Here is a 26765-nt window from a genome sequence, read left to right as displayed (position 1 = left end):
CAAAAAATTATGAAATACATTTTAAAAATGAAATCTAGATTTACTAGTTGTAACTAATTTGATTTGGGTGTTAAATACTTCTCATTCAGCTGCCTTTTATTCCTCTTATAACTACATTTTAATTGGACTATGACACTTTGACTAATGAGGAAAACATCTTAGGATCCTCTGAGGAAAATACCTTTTAAAAGGAAGTTTTTTTTTAAATTTTATGACTTGTAGAAATTAAATAAATTTAAAAAATAAAATTCCATCTTATTCTCAGAAAAGATTAGAGCCAGAGGAGATACAAAAATTAAAAACACAGTCCCTGCCTTTATGGGGCTTGAAGTAGAGTAGAATAAATTACATTCAGAGATAACCATGATATTAGGTGATAGGTGATGAATAATTTAGACATTTCAAAGAGAAGAGAGGTCCAGAGAGGGAAGCTCCTTACTTGACTAAGGGATAAAGAAAAGCTTCAGAAACAAGACAGTACTTAAGGTGGACTTAAGAGGGAAGACATAGGAGATGAGAGTTTCAGATATGTTCAGTACAGATAGTGGGACTTATGGGGTGACAGAGAAAGGAAATAGAGGAATAAAGACCAAGCTAACTTTATGGATGACAGACTATGTGAACAGGAAGTAATATGATAAAAGGCCAGAAAGGTAGGAAAGCACCAGATTATGAAAGGCACACAAAGGAGACTGAACTTGAGTCTTTAAGCAAACTGGTGTAATGGAAAAGATAGATCAGAGGAGTGATATGATCAGATCTGTGCATAAATAAGATTAATCTGATCTAGCATGAAGGATGGATTGGGGGGAAGGAGTAGAAGGGACCGGAGAGTAGAAGCAGAAAAAATAAACAAACAGAAAACTATTAGCAGCTATTGTAGTAGCCCATGTGGATTGTACTAAGAGTTACAGTGGTAGGAATAGAGAATAAGGAGTAGCTACAAACACTATTAGTATAGCAGAAAGATCCTTAGGTTTGTAATCAGAAGAGTTGATTTGACTCTGGTCTGTGCTATTTACACATAATTTTGGGCAATTTCATTTTAAGCCTTAGTTTCCTTGACTGTATAATGAAGATAGTACACTTGATCTTTGAGGTTCCTTCTGATTTTGCCATTCTGTGAAGAGACAAAATGCTTACCTGTCTCTTCAGTGCCAATTCTTTATATTTATCACCTTCATGCTCAACGCACTTAGTATTTTTTGAGAAAATAGTTATGATTTTTAGGTATAATGGAGGAGTAATTCTCATGTATAGAAGCTACATGACTGGGCAAGGATTCACCTAGAGAAAGGCAAAAAGCTAAATATTGCTTCCTTTTTTCTTTTTTTTTCCTTCAACTCCCTCTCTTTTGGCTTTTCTTATTCTTTTTCTTCTTCCCCCTACTTTCTTTTTCCATCTCTCCCTCATATTCTCTTTCAGCTACCTCTTCCCCTCTTTCTTACCTTTCTTTTCCCACCTCATCTTTGCTCTCCTCTCAATTCACTTTTAAATTTTTCCTTTTTCTCTTTAATGTCTTTACTCACCTCTACTTCTCCCTCTTACAGGGATGCCTTATTAGGCCAGAAAAGAGGATCCTGCACATTCTTGGAAGTGCAATGATGTGAAGCAGAAATATTAGTAAATCATTAAATGGTTATTGAGCCCTACATTTTGTCTTCCTGTCCATACCCAATAGAACTCATTATTTCCTTTCCCTTTCCCAAAAACAAAAACATTTTCTTCCCATTTTTCTTATTTCTGTTGAGGATGCCATCATTTTTCTAATCACTGCAACTTCCCAATCTCATGCGACATATGTAATTACATGTTAAATGAAGTTCAAATGAAATAACACAAGGGAAGTACTTTGAATGAGTGAAAAGCATTTATTAAACTCTTACTATGTACCAAGCAATGTGCAAACCATAGACTGGCATATAAATATTAACTATTATTAATTATCTCTTATAACTATCCTTTTCTATCCCTTCCTAGGGATAACACCATAGTTCAGACCTTCATCATCTCTCTCCTGAACTGTTGTAATAGTTTCTTAAGTAGCCTCCAGATCTTGAGTTTCTCTCCTCGACAATCTGTTATTTTCCTTATCACAAAAGCTCTTGTGGCTCCTAACTGAACTATAATATAGAAACTCATTTGGCATTTAATGCTTTTTTTGACTCAGTGATAGATTATACATTTCTTCCCTTTATACCTACTATTATCCGGTAAATATTATTTAGTATTTCCCTTTTTGTTGTTCTATACCTAACATATTCCATCTTCTTTTTCCATGACTTTGTAAAGGCTGAGACCCATGTTTAAGATCCATTCAACCTCCTCATTTCCACCTCTTAGAATCTCATGTATCTTTTAAAACTCAGCTGAAATGCTACCTTCTCATTTCTTGATTTTCCTTGAGTCTCAGCAGTTCTTTGATTTTCCTGCACTGCTTCCTGCATTCCCACTCTTCCCCATTTATCAATATTATGTTGTACAACAGTAGATTGGTCAAACTCATCCCTCATGAGTATGCACAGAGTATTTAACTGATGCAATCCTCACTTGGGCTTTAGAACATGTGGTATATGACTATTTCTGGTCTGCTAGCCACATGGTATTGAAATTCACTTTTGATTGTTTACTGAAGTGGAAATGAGTGTTTAATCAAAGGAAATCTACTGGGACAGCTCTCTTTTGTCTACATTTTGCCCAAATGGAGGAGACATTTTGTAAGTTTTTTCTTCACCCAGAGAGGGAAGGAAAGATTGGATTAAGGTCTTTATCTCACAAATAACTCATACTAACATGTCACCCACCTGTTCTTTGGGTGTTTCCTATTCATAAATATAGTGCTACTAGATTAAGATGACACTTTGTGAGCTTTGAAAGGTGGGGAGAATGAGTAATCAGAAGTCTGGGATACTGAAGTTATGACAAATATTGTGGATAGTTGAAGCTAGTTCCAAAGTTCTGAGAGACCTGTATGAACCAGTCTAACAGGAGGGAGGGAAAGAGAAGAGAAGAGAAGAGAAGAGAGAGAGAGAGAGAGAGAGAGAGAGAGAGAGAGAGAGAGAGAGAGAGAGAGAGACATACCCAGACAGAGACAGAAAAAGAGACACAGATGCACAGTGTCTTAATTGGCTAGTGTCTTAAATCAGGAGACAACAAGTTTTATTCGGGATGGACAGGAAGACAGACTGTTAGGCTCAATAACCATTTAATGACTTACTAATATTTTTGGATTGTACTACTGGCTTTCCAAGAATGTCCAAGATCCTGTTTTCTGGTTTAATAGAGTAAAATTCCTTTACATGACTCAGGAAAAGTCTTTTCTTTGCTATGTGGTTATTAGGGTGAGTGCTTTAAAGCCCATGTGGAGATTTTAATCAGCCAAGCACCCTGTCATAAGAGTTGGCATTGGCTAATCCCTAAAACCACATCCATTTACTCTGCTTATATTGTGTTAATGAACAAATATGTATACATATATGCATATGTAAGTGCATACATAGTAGAGACTATGTTCTTTTTGATGGATTAATTCCAGTACTTTCTATGTTATTTTACCTCTCGTGAAAAAATTGTATAACTGACATGCTAGTTCTTTGTTACTGTGATCTATGATACAAAAAAATAGGTATTTATTTCTTGACTTTTACGAAAATTGTTCTACATATATTTTAATGACTGAGCACGATAGGAAACAAAACTGACTCTGTCACAGAGCACAATCTATGCTCTGTTCTCACGAGCCCCATAAGGAAATTCAAGTTCATTTTTTTTTTTTTTTGGTATGATCCTGGATGACACAGAACTTTTCTTATATTAATTAAGGAACTTTGTAAAGATTCGATATCATAAAAAAAGAAAAATAAACTAAAAAGCCTGTCATAATTCTATTACTCTGATCTAGAATGCAGATTTTTGCTTATAAATAGGGACATACTGTTATCATATCTTAGGTATTTCTTATTAAATTTAGTCAAATGATATAATAGTTGTGTAATTCTATTTCTTGTTGTGCTAATGCTCACACTGATGATTTCAATTATTGTACAGATGACTCTCCTAAATAGGTGAAAAAGTAGGCATACTGACTGGCAATTGTTAATATTTTCTTAGTCTCTTTTTAAAAATAAATCTAAGATTTACCACCCTACCTCCCTCTTTTCTCTGGTAAACTTCCCTTCTTTAAATACATTATAAACCTATTCTCCAGTGCTTGCCAAATATTTCTCATTAAACATGAATCCCCACTATATAAGTAGTTGCTCAGTTAAAACTGCTTTTACAATCTTAATTCTCTATTTCAGTCTCCCAATACAATTTATTTCAATTTTCCAAGACATTTTATTTCTCAGTCCACCTCCTGGTTTATTCCCAATACACCTGGGATGATGTGATGGTTCTACTGTGATTGATTATGAAAATTGTTTTAGTAATCATTACAGATCTTTTCGATTTTTTCCTTCTATTTCTTTCCCTTCTATTTTATACTACAATATCTTTCAGGATGACTTTTTTTAGTTGTATCTCCTGTCAAGCTTCCTTTATTTGGGTTTTATCCTCTGCTGCTTCATGAGACAATGTTGATCATACTCATCCATTATCTTTCTTTGTATAATTTTTGAAACCAGTATATCACAAAGATGCTTTTATAAATGAAATTTTACAACAGACCCCATCATTGCCTTTTCACAATTGACTTAAAGATGTAGAAACTATAAGATCTCATTGTAGTTATACTTTGTGGATTATGAAAGAACAAACACTGAATTCAATAAAGCAAAACATGATTTTAAAGATTCTTCTCTAAAGAAATATCTCCCATACATATAGCAAAATCAGTCTCTGAAATAATTATGTTAAAATGCCCTTCTGACCATAAACCATAAAAGTAGGTTGTGTGTGAAACAGATAATACCAAAGATATTTGTCAATTTGATTGAGGAAATCTAATGCCATTTGCAAGTTTAAAAGAGTTAATGTGGAAAGTGAAAGCATTCAGATGTCTATGACATTTTGCTGATTACATAAACTCCTGGAATACTTCAGAACCTCCTGAAAGCAATCTATAGTCACTCAAAAAAAATGGCCTTATTATCCATCCAGGAGATACCAAGTAAATGTCGAATTCATTTTCTCCAGATTTCAACATATATTTAAATGGAAAACCTATAGAATATGCCATCGGTTTCCATGCTTGGAGCAGATATACATATGGACCATAAGTTGGACTGAGAATTGAACAGAAGGAAGAGAGCAGGCAGAAATGCTTGTGGTAAATTATAATGCTCCTTCAATTACCCTAAGTATAACATGAAAACACAAGGACCATCTTTTTAATAGCAGCACTCTGCCAGTGTTATTGCAGTATGGCAGAGAGCCAGAGTGCAATTGTCTCCAAAGAATTAAAAATGAATATCCACAGAGAGCAATGGAGAAGTACATGATGAATGTTGAGTCAGCTGCAACATATAACCAATGAGAAATTTCAAAGAAGAATAGATTAGGAATAAAATATGTCATCAAGGAAATATATAATAAGAAGAGAACATGGTCCTGCTGTGAAAGTGAGCAATGGTGAACAGCAAGAATGTTTCAACAGTGTTCTCATCTCATCAGAATAAAATAAGAAAAGCTTCCTAAAAATGGGCAAAACCTCCATGCCTAACTTATAGAAGGACATAGACAAGGGTCCAACAGGTTGGGCAAACATGAATGGGTTGTCATCAACATCACTAGAAGGAACTTCTTAATCTGTGAAATCAAAAATATCCTTTTTAGTGTTTGGAAACTTGCTGCTCTAACTGAAAACAAAACAGGAGCATGTAAAATAAAACAGGAATTTATTTTATAAAGTTTGGTAAATTATCTGAACTTCATTGAGGTTCATATCAGTTCAATTTCTGGGCAAAGATTCTGACAAATTTTTATTTTAACCAAACCAGTGCATCCCTAATCATGATGCTAGCAACCAGCTGTGTTGATTCACTTTTATCCAGTACATGGTTTTATTGTGCTGCTTTGGAAAAGGACTTCACTTTCTATTGTTCAGTCAAGAGTATTTTTTATCAGAAAACAAAATATGCAGGCATTATCATTCTGACCTAACTCCACAGGAAAGCCTTGGATAACTACTTAGGTTTGTGCCCTTTAAGCTGGTTACTTATTACTAAAAATAAGAAAACATTTCTTTCTTTCTTGTTCTATTAGACTTCTTTGTTTTTTAAAAGAAGAAGAGTTTAAAATTGTCTGATATATGATAACAATTAAATTTTGTGATTCAAGAAAAAAAGTGTATCATCATGGAATTGACCAGGTACCTACCTGCACATTATTTTGTGACAGGGATTGAAAATAATCATATGAAGACATGGCATAAACTGTGTGCTTGTAGTGGTGAAGTAAAAAAAAAAAATCAAGTGCTGTTTAGACCTATAATTGATAGAGGAAGAGTCCCCGATGGTCCAATTATCCTCTATCCAACAGTTGCATATGTCAAGTTGATTCAACAGTGATTATAAAGGTTATACCACCATATTTAGTCTGGCTCCATCAATTTCACTAAAAAAAAATAACTTCAGCTGCCTTTAATTTATTTTGAGTAGAAAACAGTTTGTTATTTTGAGTTCCCAAAGTAAACTCTTTAGGGAAATTGTTACATCACCATATTTCACATCATGAAGCAACAATGGATATTTTTGTACTCTTGTATGCATGTATTTCATTTAACACATAACTACATCTCATAAACATAAATTAATCCAAACTCTGATGAAATTTCAATCAAATTCAATACAGTGAAGATATAATTCTACTATGTATGTATTTTAAAAATAAGTACATTAACTTTTAAAACAAATGAAATTGTGATCTTACAAAGAGGGTTTTATACCTTCTAATTGAGTTACAAATCTACTCAATAGGCAACTGATAATGGAATAAGCAGCTCATTCCAAAACAGCATTTGTTGCTATGTTAAAAACAAAATTACCTTTTTATAATTGCTGTCATATTATAGTCCTGAAAGATATTTCTTCTATTATATTGTTGGCTTCTTTTATTTTATTCTGAACATAAGAAAATGAAACAAACATTTCTGTAACATAGTAGAATAGGGAGAAAAAAGATTGCACATGAAATTGCAACTTTATTATGCATGTTACTTCATTTAAATATACATTGAAGTTAAATGTAAATTTCTTTCCCTCCCCGTCTCACTCTGGCTACCTAGAGATGGCTACCATTACAGACAAATGTGTGTATGTATGCATGTGTGTGTGTTTGTGTAAAACCATTCCATACTTTTATTTATCAGTTCTTTCTCTGAATACAGAGAGCATCTTCTTTATAGATCTTTTGTAGCTAATTTGATTTATTTTAAACATCATTGACATGTCATTCTATTTTATATCATCTTCACAAAATAGATTTGCAAGACAAAATGAATAGGGCAGTAGACAAAGAAGCAGGAAACCTAGGTTTAAATCCATTTGAGCTTCATAATAATGAACATAAATCATAATCTCTCACAACCTTTTTCTTCTTTAGTAAGGATAAGGTTAGAAATACTTGTGTCCTCTACTTCATTAAAACAATCAATCAAACACAATAGGTGTTTATAAAGGACCTATGTGCCAGCCACTGTTCTAGACACACTACTATACTATGTACTGTGGGGGGACAAAAATAAAAGTTAGAATGCCTGACTTCAAGTGGCTTATATTCCATTAGGAGAAATAACATGAACAATATATGAACATGTACATACAAGGTATACACAAAAGAAATACAATGTGATTTTTGTGGGGGAAGGTGCTTAAAGGGATTTTTATTATAAGGAAAGTACTTTGCAAACAAAGTTCTATAAAATATGAGTTGATATTGATAATGTTCTATATTCATCTAAAAATTCATTATGTGAGGTACCTCAGCTGAAATAAGGCCTAAGTATAGAAAAAAAAAATAGAATAAATCAGTACCGTCTGCAATCCTATGTTTCCTACCCATACACTGCTAAAATTACTAACCTCATTGAAAATTGCTTATCCTGTTAAATGAATGTTCTATTAAGAAAAATAGCTCTCCTTACATACATACATTATCATGTTTTGTTTTCTCAATATTTTTTTAATCAAACCTAAGCCTCAAAAATTCAAGGCCAATGTAGGGTAATTCCCGTAGGTGGAGTAATAGTAAAGCAAATATTCAGCTTGGCTATATGTGTGTGTGTGTGTGTGTGAGTGGTGTATGTATATACTTGTATATATTGTTATGGTTATCTCGTGCTGAAATTTGTATAAATCATATGAGTTTAATTTTAGATTGATGAAAAAAAGCATTTCTATAGATGAAACCATTGTTCTACAGAGTGCATACCTTACTTTAAGATAAAAGTGAAAATTCATTTAGCCTTCAAATTTTAGTCTCTTTTTTTGTCCTGCTTCTAGAATTTTGGTCTTTTGAAAATTTTGAATTTAAGAGAAAGAAATCTGAGAAACTAGCTCATCAATGGCGCCAGATTTGACAGAGAAATCCTAAGTGATGCCTTAGGGAAATCATAGAGCATAGTATCTGGCAATTTCAAACCTGATATTAGGGTCATTTGAGGTTTGAGAGACAAGCTTATCTAATAATGTCATGCCCTTGCCAACCAACTCTTACTTAATATGACCAAAACCTTCACTATATTGGACAGGAGCACTCTGAAAAGCTCTTTTGCCTAGCAGTGGGACCAAAAAGATGAAATGGGTTTTGTCTTAGAATCTAGGTAAATTTCTCTTGAGATCACATTAAACCGTCAGAATCAAGTAATCTGTCAAGTATGTGTTTGTGTAATCCATGAATTAATTATCTATAGCTCAATATCCAACTAAAAACTAAGAAGATTTTTCTAATTCATTCTAACCTGGGATGGCACTCTTAAAAGTTATTACTTAACTAGAGAGATTGGATTTGCATTAGCAGTATCCTATCAGACCAATAATACCATTCTCTATTGTGAAGAGAAATTTTCATCCCCTGAACTCTGGTCACAAAAAAACCTTGCATAGACCTACTTGAGAATTCTAGTCCAGTGCAGATAGTAATGCAGATGGCCCAAAATGGAAGCCTCTGAGATTGCTTCCAGAATGAACATTAATACACAGGCTCTCATTCTTGGTAATTGCACTCATTCTAGATTAACCTGGAGATTGCTCCAGGTCACTGAAACATCCGAGTTTGGGAATGGAGACAGTTGAAGATCACCTTGGGCAAGAAGAGCATATCAGAAAAAGCAGATTGCTCAGTGTATTGATATTTACTGGAATTAGATTTTCATTGGATGCTAAATATGCATAAAGATAAAACATATACAAAATTTATTTTATATTTATCAAATTACTACAAAAACAAAAAATAACATCATAGAGAAGAAACAAACTGAAGTACAACAATGTACTTTAGAGATAGTACTTCATACTTTATATTAGAAAAATATGTGCAATAATCTTTTAAATTGTAAAGCACAATATATATGTAATATTCTTGTTAAGGATGGTGCTAATAATTTCATCAAACATGTTGATGCGCAATATTTTAAACCTGAACCCTCAAACCTCATCAGTTCCCTTTACTCTTGGGTCCTTACTGAATGAAAGGTGGAATGTAGAATTCCTCCCAAAACCTCCATTTCAGGAGGGGAACCAAGTCAGTTATCTCTTCATTTTCCTCCTAGCTCTATTCCTTCAATCTTCTCCATCATACATCAGCATCAAGTACCTCCCCAAAACCCTTTTCAGCTTTCTTTTGTATGTTGCCTTCCCCTGTTAGAGTATAAGTTCCTTGAGTGCAGGAACTCTTTATTTTTCTTTTTTTGTATCATCAAGTACTTAGTTCAGTTCATGGCATGTAGTAGGTATTTAATAAATCTTAAGTGACTGACTTTTTGAAGAAAGACTTTGTAAACTTCAAAATTCTATATAAGCAAGAAATATTAGTATAATAAGGACAATTTTAAACATTTAGATTCAATGTTATAATTACCATGCAATATTCCAAAACAATTGATAGTTTCAATATAGTCACAATTACATTTTTATTCTTTGAGTGTACACACACACAAACACACGCATACACATATTAGGTCAAGAAATGCTGGAGCTCAAATGGTATCTAACAATATTATATGATGTTGGGAAATGTTTCATTCTCTACATTGCACCAGAATATTTCTCCCTAAGCAGAAATGCTGGAAAAATTCAAAAGAATTCAGAAAAAGTTGTAAGACTCCACTTATATTCACATTTAGTTTACTTGAATTGTTTGCAAAGTTCTGTGTGGCTGAATAAACCTAGTAATAGGAATTTTACAACACAGAATAGCGTAGAAATTAACAATAACTTCTTCCTAGTTCTTTTTCCTTTGTTTGGGTAAATAAAAAGTCAGTATAAAACATTTTTTGAAGCTGACAATTTATTTGCTCTTAAATATTTCTCCTCTTTTAATCACCTTTCTATTCTAACAAATTTATTTAAGAAATACAAATATTTTTCTATCTTTCGATCAGCTAATAATTTTAGAAAGAGGTGCCAGCAACTTGGAGTAGGATTTTCATCAATTTAATAAGTTATGGACATATTTATATAATACAATAGGACTGGATTAGTGAGTGAATGAATTAATGAAAAATACCCACTATATGCCAGGTGTCAGATTCTTTGCAAAATTCTAGGATACCAGCAAAAAACAGAATCATGTCTTGCTTTCAAAGATCTAACGTTGCATAGTAATAGCAAAAGACCTTTCAACTATCTCAGAGTCCCCTTGCCAGCTTATTAAAAATTATTTATTTTTTTCTGAGAGGCAATGGATCATATGGCTCAATGTATCAGAATTTCTAATTTGTTTTTCTTAAAATGAATACTTAAGTTGTGGTTATACAATTTAGTAGCAAAACAATCAATAACAGCACAGACATAAAACATTATTTAAATGTTTGCCCTGAGAGAAAGATCACAACCAAAGTCACTTTGATCATCACCATAATATTTTCTTACTTACTTAATTACCTCTCATATATACAGGCTACATACCCTGGACAAGTCATTTAAGGTCAAAATGCCTCAATGCCTCTCAGGCTACATAAATTATAGAAAAAATGCAGATCTTCAAAAAGAGTAATTTCCTGAACAGAGAATTCCAATACTGATGAAATCATTGATCTAGAACTTTTGCCCTCCCTCCCAAATTTGTTTTCAACAAAGAAAATGGGTGATCGAAACCCAGAAGAGTTGGCAAATAATTAACAACAAATAATTTTCAGAGAGAATAAGGAGCACAGGAGAGCAGCACTCAGGAAAACAGCAGCAGAAATTGGCAGAAGGCAGAGGAAAGGAGAGTTCTATGGAAGAAGCATATGGAAAGCCTCAGTGAGTCCAATGTAATCATGGATGTTGCATCCAAAAGAAGTTCTCAGTAATGATCAGCATGTCAGCAGCCTTCTGCATACATGTGGAGTAATAATATATAGGCTGTACTTTTCATGTTTCTTCTGTCTTTACCTGTTGCAATAAAATCTTCCCCTGCTGTACTGTGAGGGCACCATGCATGCAAAAGCAGAGTAAGCATCAGCCTTCCATTATAGACCTAAAGTTATGGAACCACTGCTGTGCTCAAGGTTCTGGGCCACTGTATCCACTGCTTCTTTATAAAGGGGCCATGTACTCTATAGTCAGTAATGTAATTCAGATCAGAATAGGAGGAGCATAATTGCTGTTGAAAGGGGTACTAAACTACCTTTTCTCACTCTCTCATTAAACTTATATCTGAGGTAGAGATAAGAATTAATTTAAAGCTTGGATTTTGTCTCATATCTTAGTCTCTCCCAAAAGTAGGAGAAGAGGTACTCATTGTACCATAGGAATTAAATTTGGGGCAAGTCTTTATTTTGTACACACAAAATAAAAACTAAAAGAGATTCACAGCATATGTTAACAAGCAATGGGATTTGATAGCAACTTATAACTGCTGTTATAAACTCTTGGGAGGCTGATTCTGAAAACTCATCTAAACATAAAGCAGTTTCCAGGACAGCAGATTAGGGAGTATACATTTCATTTTACTTGATTTTTTCTTAAAGTTTATGAATTCTGGCAAGCCATGATTAGGCTTTAGCTCCTCTCTTCCCTAATACAAAAGCTTCCCTTGACTATCATGCAGCTCCATTCTTTAAGCCTAGAGTTTCTGGACCATTCCAAGTCACAAGGTCACTTTTAATATCAAATACACTCATTTTGAAAGTGATATCCAATCATCTATTCAGGACAGAAAGTGTCTCTACACTAATGAAATCATAAACCTAGAACCTTTCCTCTTCATCCCTCCTAAAAAAATTTTAAACAAAGAAAATAGGCGATGCAAACCTTGGCAAAGTTGGTACTGTAATAATATTTTCTTTTGAAAGGAGAACAAGGCTGACTCAGGTCTGAGTTTGTCAAGATGAGATCATGCTCTATGTAGGAGATGAGGTTGGATGAAAGAACAGTACACAGCCCAAAAAACATCATTCATAGTAGAGTGCATTTCTTAACAAATGTTACAAGCAAAGCAAAGAGATCACTTTGGAGGCTGCCTTGCCAATTTTGAACTGGTCCTCCAGCCCATTAGCCAACAAAGGTATCTTCTATCATTTAAAAGTATCCAATTTAAAGGCACCACATGGCCAGAAGCAGTTATTACCAACACCACCAAATGCTAAGTTACTATGTATCTAGAACCCTCAGAAGTTTCTCAGGAAAAGCAATGGGGCATGCTCCCTTAATGACGTCTACAAGATAACTAACCTCTACTATATAGAGATTGTTTCCAAATTCTTGAAGGGGGCTACAAGCTTATAAGCAAAAAAAAAAAGTCTCTCAAAAGCTATAATATGAAATAATATTTATAAAGTGATTATTACAATGACTGGCACATAGTAGTAAATGCTTAAGAAATGCTTATTTCTTTCCTTCCTAATATAAGGGTTACAGTAGTAAATAAATACTACATGTTTATTATATTGTGAATGTGACAATATTCTACATACTATATTCACAGTACTGCATCCTGATAATCTTATATAATGAACCAAATCATATACAAATTATAATGTATCTCCAAATTGCTTCCATGTTCTCATTTTTGGATCATTTAAAACTGTAAGCCACAGACAAAAGATTTGCAGTACAGTTGCATTAAATACTACATAATGGTATTTAATTGAAATAAAGATAAATTTATTTTCAAAAGCTCACAATGAACTTCATAAATTGAATAAATTGTTGAAATATTAAAAATGTATGTTTTAATCAATTTCAATCCACTATTCTATACAGTCATCATTTTATTCAAAATGGCTCATTATATGCAATATTATATTTTATTTTTAAAATTTGCATAGATGACAACAATAGTTCTAAATCTGATACATACTACCCACACAACCAACCTTGTTTGTTACAAGGTAGTACAACCTACATCTTCCCTTTGGGATTTCCAGAATATCTTGAGGAGTTTGAGTATCTCTTCTCTACCTTTATTGGATCAAGTTCCCATTGATTGGTGTCCCCGCATTGATACATGGTAGTGACTAGCATCTCATTTCCATTTAATCTGCATACCAGATGACTTTTACTAAAGGAAATTTACTTTGACAGTATATAACTAGAACACATGCAGAAATATTTCTCCCCATACTTCAAGGTTACATTCACCCTCATGTCACTTCCTTTTCTGAAGAAAGTGAGCTTACTATTAGCACAGTTCCTTCATAAAATTGGTCCCTCCCATATCATGTCCAAATGACTATCAGATGAGTCTATATCTGTTTCCCTTGACTGGATCATGAAATCAATCAGCAATTTAATCCAACAATCCAAGGTCATTCAGGCTGTTAACAAGTATTTACCAAGTGTCTATAATGTGCCAGTTGTTAAACTCTAGGATATAAAGAATGGCAAAACCAGTTCCTACTCTCAAGAACTAAGAGTCTAATGGGACAAATGACATGCAAACAGCTATATATTAACAAGATATAACCACAAAAAATTGGAGATAACAAACAGAGAGAAAGGAACTATAATTAAAGGGGATTGGAAAAGGCTTCTCACAGAGGGTAAGAATTAAAATAGAAACATAAAAAGAAGCCAGAAGATAGAGAGAAGGAGAAATTCCAGGCATGGGAACAAATAGTGAAAATGTAGTAAATTAACAAACAAGGTATCTCATGCAAAGAACAGAAAAAAAAATCATTGCTGGATCTGAAGTACATAAGAGAGTAAGTTGTAAAAAGATAAAAAGACAAGAAGGGGACTTATTATGAAGGGCCTGGAACACAAAATAAAGGATTTTGTTTCATACTGAAGATGAGATAGATTCAGGAAATAACTTTGGTAGCTGAGTGTAGGATGAATTGGATTAAGGAAAGATTTAAAGCAGGAAGATCATAGCCAGGATCTTGCCATAATCCAGGCATGGAATAATAAGAACTTGCAGCAAGGTGGTGCAGTTCTAGAGTAGAGAAAGAGGCATATAAGAGAACATTTGTAAAGGTAGAGTTGATACAACAGATTAGATATTGGGGGTAGGGTGAGGGTGAGGAATTGAGGATAACATCTATGTTACAAGCCTTAGTGCATAGAAGGATGCTAGTATCCTCAATAATGATAGGAAAATTAGGAATTGGAGAATGTTGTGGAGAGGAATTCAGTTTCAGACATATTGGATTTAAGAAATCCATAGGGCATTCAATTCATGATATCTAATAGGAAGTTTGATATGTGACAATGAAAGTTGAGAAATATTAGGGCTAGATAAGTACAAACCTAAAAATCATTGCAAGAGAGATTTAGTCCTTAAAAACTAAAAGTCACCAAGCAAAAATAATTTAGGACAAGGGAAAGGGCCCAGCATAGAGCTTTGGATAGCCATAGTTTGTGAGTGTAACCTTGATGTCTATACAGCAAAGGAAATTGTGAAGGGGGTAGGTAGATGGGGGGAGAATAAACAAGAGAAAGTAGTTCCAGGAATACTTAAGAAAGAAGAAAGTATCAAAGGCACCAGAAATAACTTGGGAAAGAAAAAATTCAGCTGAATGATGAACTCTGAAGATAGACAATTAAGAAGAAAGTGAGAGGAAAGAAGTGGAGAAATATAAATGGCCTTTCCAAAATTTTAGCACAAAAGAGAGAAGAGATATGGAGCAATAAATAGTGAAGGTAAATGAATCAGGTAAGGGTTTTTTGAGGATGGGAGAGAGATAAACATGTTTGTAGACAATAAGGAAAGAACCCTGTAGACAGGAAGAGGTTTTTCCTTGGAGCATTAATAGTGAGCTAATTATAAATACCTGGACATCAGAATACCAGAATGTTGTTTTTTTTCTTCCCTGAGAAAAGGAATCAAAAAGATCCACTCTCATTAAAAAAAATAGTCAAGGAAATTAGTTTTAAAATGACTTAGGTACCTCTGTTGACTGTGCAGTGAATTAAAAAAAGATTCATTACTCCAAAGCAATCCCAATAAATATTAGATAGAAAATGCCATCTGCATCCAAAAAGAGAAATATAAAAATTTGATATAAATCAACATACCCTCTTTTCACTTTTTTCCTGTTTGTTTTTCCTTCTGTAGTGGTGTTCCTCTTTTGTTCTGATTTTTCTCTCCCAACATGATTCATAAAGAAACGTGCTTTTAAAACGTTAATACACATGTTAAAATAAAATAAAATACACATGTGGGAAAATAAAATTTAAAAAAAAATTCTTTGCCATGTTTTTAGGAGACCCAAACCAATTACAAAATGGCCATTTGTGGCCCATGGTTTCTCCAAGGCCCCTCTATTCTATTTGAACAAGAGAGTTCAAGAAGCAGACTGATCAGTCTTTCCACACAGTGAGGTACCATCCAACACTGAATCTGTGCCAGAGTCCATACAATAGAATATAATCCAGTACACAATAGATCTAATGAGATAAAATTATTGAATATCATAAGGATGTTGTTTGGAGAAAATCTTATGTACTTGACCACTATTTGTTATAGAGACTATGAAGACAATTTGACAGTGAGATTGTGACACTCTGAAATGCTTATTACATTCAAATGTATAATAAGATATAGCGACCTTCATGTTGTTGTGGATACAGAGTCAACTACAAAGTCAGGATGATCCAACTCCAGGTATTGCCTCAGACCTATGACAGTTTTGGGGCTATGAGACAAGTCACTTAAACTGCTTAGTTAGTGGCCCAGGAAACTATTCAAAACTATAAATTTCAAAGCAGTTTCAAATTTTCATTCATAAAGTGAGTTTATTCATTAGAGCTCTCTAGATCAATAAAATTAAAAGTTTCAACAAAAATAGCAATAAAGAGAGGAATGTCAAGGAAGAAAAAGTTATAGTCTAAAGTCAATAATATTTAAGATCAGTTGAGTTTTTTTTAAAAGGCATTCTCAAAAAAGGCAGAAGTCTTTCTTATTATGTCAGTCACATTATGATTTGATTTAATAAAGAAAAATCCTTCGATTCCCTCCCAACAAATTCAATAGATTTTTGGGATAAGGAGAAAAAGGATTTCTATAGAAGAGAGAAAAGGGAAAGGGAAAACTAAATATAGAATTTGAATGCTACAACTTTATTTAAATATTACCATCTTTAAATTTGAGTAATTACCATGAGAAAGTACTTTCAATATGGAAATCCTAAGTGATACAGAAAAATCAGTTCAAAACTAATTTGTAACTTCTAAAGAAAAAATGTGCAAAAATACTAGCACTATCTTAATGCATTAGTACTATCTTAATGCGTCCATGTATCATAATTTCTTTAGTCATTCTCCAATCAAAAGGGCATTCATAGTTCTCTGATATCACAAAAAAATTATGAATATTTTTGTGTATCTGGAAACTCCCTTTTTGGTCAATGGTATATTGAGGTATATAACCATTAGTGGAATCTCTGGGTCAAAGTATATGGATATTTTTGTCACATTGCATAATTATAAGTTGATTTTCAGAATAGTTGTATATTTTCATGGCTCTAGTGTGGCTCTTTCAAAAGTAATCTGTATGAGCTTGGTCAATTAATTTCTGTTGTCTTCATCACATTTTCTCCATCTGTCTAATAAGGTGATTAAACTAGAAAATTTTTAGGCTCCCTGTCATTATTTGATCTCATGATCTATTTAATATAAAGTTGATATCCCCCAACTGAATGTGATGCTTAACTCCAAGTAAGCAGCACCATAAAATAATTGCTTGTGTTCTGAAAAGGGAAAAGCAACCGAATTATATTTTTAGTTAATCCAGTTTCATCAACCCCTCAGAAATATGACTGTCTTCTTTACTCAATGTATTAAATTTTAGATAGTTATATACTTATATTGAAGAAAAATGCCTTGCTGCCTTGCTTTTTCTTGTGATTGTTTTCAGAGTCCTCTGGTTCCAATTTATATCACTAGTTCACATATCACAATGAGTAGATACCAAAGACAAAAATATTTAGTGAAAAATTTTAAAATTGCTAGACATTCACCATCTGCCAAATGAATTGTCACATGAAATCAATTGCTAATGTATAAAGAATAAAATGTTCTCGTGAAAGATTATGTTATAATATACTGCATGTCATAAAAAGTAATGCTATTTCATCCATTTAATTCCCTAAAATCAAATCCTCAAATTAGTATCCAAAAATTTACATTATATTTAATTTAGATTTCTAATAAAAAATAGCAAGGTAGAGGCAAAATTAAAGCAACTTTAGAACTGCTAAAACTTCATGAATATAACAGAATATGAACAATATTTAAAATATAAATAAGGATTTAGCTGAGTTATTTAATAGTTCTATAAATGTGCTCTTAGAACCAGAAAAATTGCTTATTATTGGGTTATGCTTATGTATACCTGTATCTTCTATGGTTGAGGGGTCCTTGATTATATATTGTGCCCTTGCTTCATGACCTCCTTCTTTTGAATATTTTCTCTTGCTACTGAAAGCTAAAGAAACTTTTTTTTTTTAAATTTGCTGAGTACTGGAACAATTGTGGGTTCCTAATGACCATGCCTCATCTACCAAGAGTTATTTTATTTTTCCTCTCCATGGCTGTGTGGCACTCCCATTAGTGTTAATTTGCATATATTGAGTTTCCTTCCACACATTCATTACTTCAAAAGTAAACTTGATTAAAGCTACCATGTGTCTATACTCTAGAGGATAGTCTGCTCTTGAGCTATAACCATAACTGCCATTAGCACAAGAGAGGGCTATGTGTATGTGCAGAAACAATAAAATAAGCCCAGAGAATGGCCACATGGTGACTTTAATCAAGTTTGCTTTTCAAGTATTAAATAGACTGAGCGATTCTGAATGTTTCTGGCTACCCTCTAAATCTGGAATTTTTCACACTACATTCAAAAGTGGAGTTTCTGTCACGTTCAAATTTTATAGTTGTCTACAAAAATTCTACAACATGAAGTAAATGGATCGCCTAAAAAATAAGGGGAAATTAGAATGTAACTTATCAATATGTAAATTAGAGAAGTGTACTTAAAACAGTTGTATTGAAAATCAGGAGAAAGAAATGTAGTATTTTCTTCCGAATAGGAGCCAACTAAATTCACTGGATTAATGTTCTATTCTGTCAAAATTTATTTAAGTGTCTCTCACAATGGTAAATAAACTAGCATGCTATCCTGTTATCTTCCAGATTGATGAGGTACATATATATGAATCATTTCAATAAAATAGTACTATGAACAAATCTATTTTCTCATATAGGTACAAGGCATATGTTACTCAGTCCCCACCTGGCTTGATTCAGTAAGTCACCAAACATATTAACTATTTTTACTGTATAAGGCACTGGGCTGGGCACTAAGCACAAGGACATAAACAAGAAAGTCTCCATCATCAGGTTCTTGGATCCTACTTTGAAACACTTTGAACAAGTTGATTTCTGTTTCAATTTTTAATTATATAAAATGTAAAAGAAAATATATTATTACAGTTCACTTATACAATAGAACTATAAGACACCTTGGAGATTATTTAGTTATAAATAATAAAACTAGAGAGGCTGATTGCCCATACTGCTCAACTAGTTAGTGAAGTGTTCTGATTTTGAATTTTGCTCCTCAAGCATACCTCTATTCCATATGACATTTTTCTGGTATGATTTTATGATTTTGGTCTGATCCTGTCTCAATTTGCATTTCTTATCATTCCTCTTTTGTTCACTACTCAGTAATATGTAATCTCTTATTTAGGCTGAAAAAGAGGGATAAAGAAATATTCAACCACCTTGTGTATGTGTGTGTCTATGTGTGTATGTGTGCATGCATGCAGACACACATGTATTTTAACTACTAATCATCTTGCCACTGTGGATTCAGGAGATTTAAAATCATCCTAAAATGACTTCATCATTCCACTTGTATTTTCTCCAGCAAATTACTGTCTAGCAATTTTTTTTACATCTCTACTAGCATTGTTGTCTCAAGGAAAAAAGGATAAAACAATTCATTACTGAAACCAGGTGGTTAAATTTTTTCCAGTAGGTGAAGAATTACCTCATTTAAGTTTAATATGCAAGGAGAAATGGTGGGGAAGAGGAAAGTCAAAAAAGTCAATGGGATTGGAAAAAAGTTGAGTTATAATTTTAACTCTTTCAAAAATGATGCCTAATACTGTACTATTTTATCTATTATATGGTTGAATCTGTTTCAGTTGTCTGGATATTCTTTCCTTAGACAAAGCAAACAATATTTAGCCAGCAATTGCAAACAATCTGAGGTTCAAAGTATTTAAGTATATATGTATGTATGTGTAATAAGGAATTTTTGTTTTTGGGGAAAAAATACCAACTCTTGCTTCAATGACATAGGAACTGAAATTAGGCCATAAAGAAGCAAACTACCCTTTAAATGGGAAACCATAAGGCACAAATATGTCAACGTGATACATGTATGGTATAACTACAAAGTAATCAGAGATTTTTGTGTATGGCTTAAGGAAAACAGTATTATTATTTTATAGTCATCTTTCTGTATCAACCATTCATTTTATTGACTAAATCCAAGATATCCTGAGCTGGAGGATAAGGGATGGTAAAAATGATTGGGAGCTTGAGCATATTTTGAACCTATCTTTAAAGCTTTTTCTAAGTCATCATTCTGAATCTCATGGTACCAATATTAAAATAGGTTAAGCACTCATACCCACAGTCGTTTATATTTTTTTTTAAGTGAAAATCTGATTCTGAGCTAGTGCTCTGCTTAATGCATAACTTCAAAATAAATCAAGGGCTTTTTAAAAGATAAAAAGCAGTTCCTTTAAAAGAAGATAAGTTAACAATTATCAATGATATGTATTCTCAGTTCCAAGGGCTTGCAACAGGAGATTGAGGATTAAAAGCACTCTACTTAGGAAGGTTTTACAGTGGGGAGCTGAGTTATTTGTATGCTTAGTACAGCCCAGTTGCATGTTATCATGCAACTAAAATCATGAATAGAATGATATCCTTAAGTGTTAACTTACAGTAACTTGCAACAACATGGTCAGAATTTATTAGTAATGGAATTCATCTAGGAAAGAGCTTTTAAATAAACCATTTAAATGAAAGAAAACATAAAGATACAAATATGATATTTAATGTTTTCTTCTCCATGTGGGTCTTTCATAATTATGATTGAAATCACAATCATATGATTTTTATTATCTGTTTCTGAAGATAGTGTTACTTATGAGTATGCCATCTTGAAGGCTTTTGAGTTTTTAAGTCTAGTTTAAAGAATAAAAAATCATTTATCTCTAGCTAACTCTTTAGGAAGGAATAGGTAACTGATAATAAAGGCTCTTGAGAGAGAAACACAAGTTAATTTTTTGAAGTGAGAGGCAGAGGTAAGGACAAAAGATAGGAAGACACTAAGAGAGGAGATAGGAAATGCAAAAGATAAAGTTCAACTATCCCATAATTGTTTTTTGTATGTGTGTGTCTTGCTCTGCAGAATTGTAATGAGATCAGTTTGTATACTAATTGTATTTTTTCTTTTTTTCATGGGAGAGAAAGGGGATATGATATGAGGTAATACTACTGAAATCCAAGAATGAAGGCCTAAAAGTCATGACACTTAAATATTTCAGGTTTTATTTCTTTGAAAGGGTACTCCCTCCACTGACATGGATTGTTATACCACTGCAACCTAGAAGACAGTCATCTGTGTCCAAAAAAATTCATGATTCTGTGGTCAACATATAAAGTCTGCTTAAGAAGCCTTTATAGCTGGGTAGAATTTAATTGTTTATTATTGGCAGTCTTCAAGAAACTAGGGTCATTTTCACACCAAGATGAGATCTCAGAATAGATGAATGCCTGACACATATTCAAAGGGATATTTGGTCTCCTTGATTCAGGACTTCTTACAATACTCTCTTCTGTTCATCCTGCTCAATTCTTAACCACATTTTCCCAAATTTTTGTCATAGGAGCTCCAGGAAGATTTTCCCACTCTCTTCAATGTTCAAGAGAACATTATAATCCACTATCTTTATCTCTTACTATTGTCATGTGACAAGACTATTTCTTCTTTCTGTCATATAATTCCTTGATGATATCCTTTATTTGTGTTCTTGCTCAGAGGTCCTGCTTCTTTCTATATTACAGCTCATTTATACCCATCAGATACATTTCCTCATCTTCTGTTCAATATTTTTTTTCTTTGATGGCAGAGATAGGTGACACTTTAGTGTAATACCAATGAAGTTTTAGCAATTATGCAATGGGCTTTTGCTTTAGAGTTAATCTTGGGGTCAGCAAAAGACCCTTGTAATTTCCCCAAAACAATTCAGTCTACTCTTCTCCTTTTCAACTATGATTTCAACTGACTGTCCATGTATAATGTCTTTAAACTATTGTAGATGTTCTATGGAGTAACTAAATGAAGCTTGAAACATGGGCAATAGACATTCTTCATCCATTTAGTTTTTGCTGTATAAATGAGATGGCTAAATTCTTTTGAGTTTTACAGATAGAAAGAAGTAACTTTTCTCCTCCCAAAAGCCAGTGGAAGATCTGAGTGAAACCTTGACAAGTTCTTTATGATAAGCATTGGTACTATTGAATTCAATTATTTTCTTTAGAAAAGTTGCTGTTTATATAATGTAACAAATTATTTCAGGGAATAATTCTTTTCTGGTATTTATGTCAGTTCCTTATGTGTTTCAAATATTAACTCATCCTCAAAGAAATTTCTTGTCAATATTTTTCCAAGTTCATTATTTCATTTCTGATTCAAACTATATTAATCTTATTAAATACATTTCAGTTTTATGTAATTAAAAGTATTAATTTTATCTGTTATCATCTCTATCTCTTCTTTGGTCAAGAATATCCACAGTAATGCAGTATATGCTATCCATCAATTTTAATCTCTTTATAATATGCCCTTTTGTATTTGTCATCCTGTGTTTATTTGCAGCTTGTTATTGAGCTAAGCCTAATTATTTTCAAACTGCTTTCCAGTTTTCTCAACTTGTTAAATTCTTTGTGGTACTTAGTCTATCAAGTACAGTATTTCTATGTTGACTTTTGGATGATCTGTGCCTTATCTGCTTCATTGATGAACTTTTCTGTTTTTAAATCAAGCACTAAAACATTCTGATTAATATTACTTTCTAATATACTTTGAGATATGGTTCTTCTATGCCTCTTTCCTTCCCCACTTTTTCCTTTCCTCATTATTTCTTTAGGATTCTTGATGTCTTCTTCCAGATGAATTTTGATAATATTTTCTCTAATTCTATAAAATAAACTTTTTTTCTAGTTTGCTTTATATGATATTAAATTTGCAAAACAATTGAAACTATATTATTTGCATAAAATTAGCAGCAATTAATATCTTTCCAATTATTTGTCTTTAATTCTGCAAAATGCAGTTTTGCAATTACAATCATATAATTCTTTTGGATGTTGTGGTATCATCAACAAACATTTATTGAGCTCTTTCTACATGCCAAGCCCTTTGCTAAGTATTGAGAATATATAAAAAAAAGACAAAAACAGTCTTTACCCTCAAGAAGCTCTTATTCTAATATCCGAGACAACTTGCAAGTAACTATAAACACACATGTTATATACAAAAAGCATGTAATATTAGAAGTAAGCAGAGAGAACATTCTGGGTACAAGGTGAGCTGGGGAGGCAGATCTGGGGGGAATACAGAATTGGAAGATAGAATACTTTATGTAAGCAATACCAAATAAACCCATGTGATCATAGAGTGGAAGCAGTTAAATTGTTAGAAGACTAGAAAGAAAGACAGCAGGTTGTAAAGGGTTTTAAATGTCAAATAGAGAACATAATGTTAGATTCTGGATGTAATAGGGAGCCTTTATAGTTTATTGCTCAGAAGAGTAAAATAGTTAAAACTGTTTCCTAAGGTGAATGTTGAAAACTATCATATCTATGCATGTATTTGGAAAAACAAAATGCCATTAAATTTTTTAAAAAGAAATCTCATCATCATCATTATTATTATTAACCACAAGGTATTTTGCAAGGTTTCAGAAATCAAAATTTACATTCCTTTGGACAAAGCACCTTCAGGTAAGGTAAATTCCCATCAAGGACTAGACAAACTGTGGTATATCAATGTAAGAAAATACTATTGTGCTATAAATGATATGTGTAATGAACATAGAAATGCAGAGAAAGATCTATCTGAATTGCTGCAGAGTGAAATGCACAAAACCAAGAAAATATATGCAGAACTATAACAATTGCAGATGGAAAGAGATATATATATATATATATCCCCCAAACTCAAAAGTAAATATAAGAAAAACTATAAAGATCAAGCAGAACTTAAATGAAGAGAGAAGATAGAATACTACCAACTCACCCCCATTTTCTGGAGGTGGGAAGTTCATAAAAAGTCATAATTATCATCACTAACAAACACATTTTCAGAGTTTTTAAAAACATATTTGTCAGTTGTACTGTTGTGGGTTTTTCTTTCCCTCCTCTCTTAAAAAAAAAAAAAGGCTATTTGTTACATGAACTGGCACTCTAGGAAAGGAGGAGGAAGAGGAATACTTGGGATAACGATAATCTATGAAACATAAGAGAACAATAAAAAACTTATTTTTTAAGAAACAATGAATAGTTAAACTTGTATATTAGAAAAAATATTTTTGTATTCTAGGGAAAATGGATTAAAATGGAGGAAAGATTAGAAGAAAGAAGATCAATTAGAAGTATATTTTAATAGTCCAGATTATAAGGTTGTGAACTGCAGTTGTCATTGCTTGAGTAGAAAGAATAGGATGTACAAGACAGATGTAAAAGTTGAAATAATCAGACTTAATAACAGATTGGCTATGTGGGATCAAAATGAATGAGTAGGTGAGGATGACACCAACCTTGTAAACTGAATAAATCTTAATGGCTTGAGTGAAACAGGAAAAGAAGGGGAAGTGAAAGGAAATTGAAAGGAAAGGAAGAACTGCAGAGGAAAGATAATGAATTCTGCTTTGGTCATTGTAATCTTCCCCTCAGAGGTTATTGACTGCCAGTCTTGCCTAATCCCAGGCCTTCAAAGATCCCTGGCCACTGCCTCACTGAGCAGTGGTTCTTTACTGCTTACCTAGTCCCAGGTCTTTGGAGATCTCTGACCACTGAGCAGTGGTTCTTGCGTTCAATAGAGCTGGACACAGCAGTTTGTGAGCACAAGTCTTTATTCCATGTGATCACATCCTGCACTACTCACAATACTCCTGCACTCCCCACACTCCTCTGCATTCCACCTACTTCCTGGTCTCCACTACTTATATAGACCCAAGTCTACGAGGTCAAACACCCAGCCAATAAGAAAAAGAAAAGCTTCCGCTCAAAAGACAGTCCCTACTAGCTGCAGAGATCACATCCAAGTACTTCAGGCATCAAAGCCTTTTTACTTCCTCATTACACTATGCAAGGTTCCTCTGCAGACCCTTACAATTCATACTGAGTCTGAAATGTTTGTTACAAGTGACATTTGTTACAAGAGATATTAAGGTAGGATGTATAGAAATGGGAATTCGCTCACCTAAAAATGATAATAATTGAACCTATGGGAATGTTGACATCAGGATCAATACAATAAAGTGAGAAGAGAGAAAAGGACCCAGGATGAAACCCCGAGGGGATACTCACAGGTAAAGGACATGACCTGGATAAAGATCTGCAGAGGAGATGAAGAAGCAATCATACTAGCAAGAAAAATAAATAAATCAAAATAGTTTCACAAACAAACAACAAAAAAAAAGCAAAAAAAGAGAGAGAGACAGCAAAGAGAAGTGAAAGTAGAAGAATAAATTATCATAGGTGAACTTATTCAAAAAATTTAGTCAAAAAGGAGATGATATATAATATATGGAATGATAGCTCACAAAGATGTCCAGATCAAGTTCTTATCAAGTGATAAGAACAATTTATTCAGTAACAGCAACACTAAAAACAAACATCTCTGAAAGCTGTAAGAATAATATTCAATAAAAGACCATTCATGATTATAGAAGACTGATGATGGAGGATGTTATCCATTAGGAGAAGGGATGGATTTAGGATACAGAATGAGACACAAACAAAATAAAATCATTATTTTGCTTAACCATGCAAGACATTTGTTATGAAAAAATTCCTTTTATTTTAATTTCCAATGAAGTGAGGAGTAAGAAGAAAGGGAAAGACTAATTTAAAAAACAAACAAATGAGGGGTACTATAGATGTGGAATGCTGCATGCATTGTCACTGTATTATTATCTTTATTTAATTATTTTGCTCCTTATGGATTAGAAATAATCTATAAATATTTTAATGCAAAACAAAATACATAAAACAATATTCTAAAACATCTAAAAAGAATGAGGTAACATGGAAATATTAAGAGGCATTATAGAAGAAATCATTAGATGGGATAGATATTAAAGAGGGAATGAAGAAGAATTATGAAGATAGAATAAAGAGTTCAGGAAGAAAAACCATTTTCAGGAAGGAGAAGCTTCATTTCTTCATGTGGGAGAGAGAGAGGTGAAGAAAGGGATATAAGAGGAAAGTATTTGTGAGATGTGAAATCTGAAAGAAAGAGCTTTCAGGGAACACTTTACCTTTTTCAATGGAGTACAAGTCAGGTCATCAGTTAGTAAGGCATGAGGAGGGAGTAATAAGGAAATTTGAGAAGGAATAGAGGTCTAGGTAAATCAATTGTAAATACATTAGAGATTAGGGAGGAATAAAAGGTTTATGTAAAAATAAATTTGTAGGGGATCAAGAAACAAAAGGTGTGATTTTCTCTAGCTTTATTTAATTGCACATATACTAGAAGAATAACCCCAGGTTAGGATTTTATCAAGGAATGATTATGATTAGCAAGTAGGCAAGAGGAAAAAGGATTAGGGAGCAGAGCATTTTAAAATATTGAACTGATTCAACAAGTCATTCAGATAGGGAAGAAGGGAAATGTAATCAGAGCAAAGGTGTTGATTCCAGAAAGGGATTAGAGGTGTCAGTGTAGACAAAGAACAGGATTGGAGAATATAATGCATCTGGAATAAAATAAATTATAAAAGATCAAAGAATTTCAGAATTCATGAATACAGAAGTAAAACATCTGTGAGTAATAGCAAGAAAAAGGATATAATTATCTGTGTATAGCTCAGGAATAAGTTTAGAGTATTTAAGAGAGTGCCAGTATATATGTTTAAGTCTCCTAAC

The sequence above is a fragment of the Sarcophilus harrisii genome, chromosome 3, assembly GCF_902635505.1.
Source record: "Sarcophilus harrisii chromosome 3, mSarHar1.11, whole genome shotgun sequence".
NCBI classification, from domain to species: domain Eukaryota; kingdom Metazoa; phylum Chordata; class Mammalia; order Dasyuromorphia; family Dasyuridae; genus Sarcophilus; species Sarcophilus harrisii.
Note: the sequence above shows the minus strand (reverse complement) of the source record.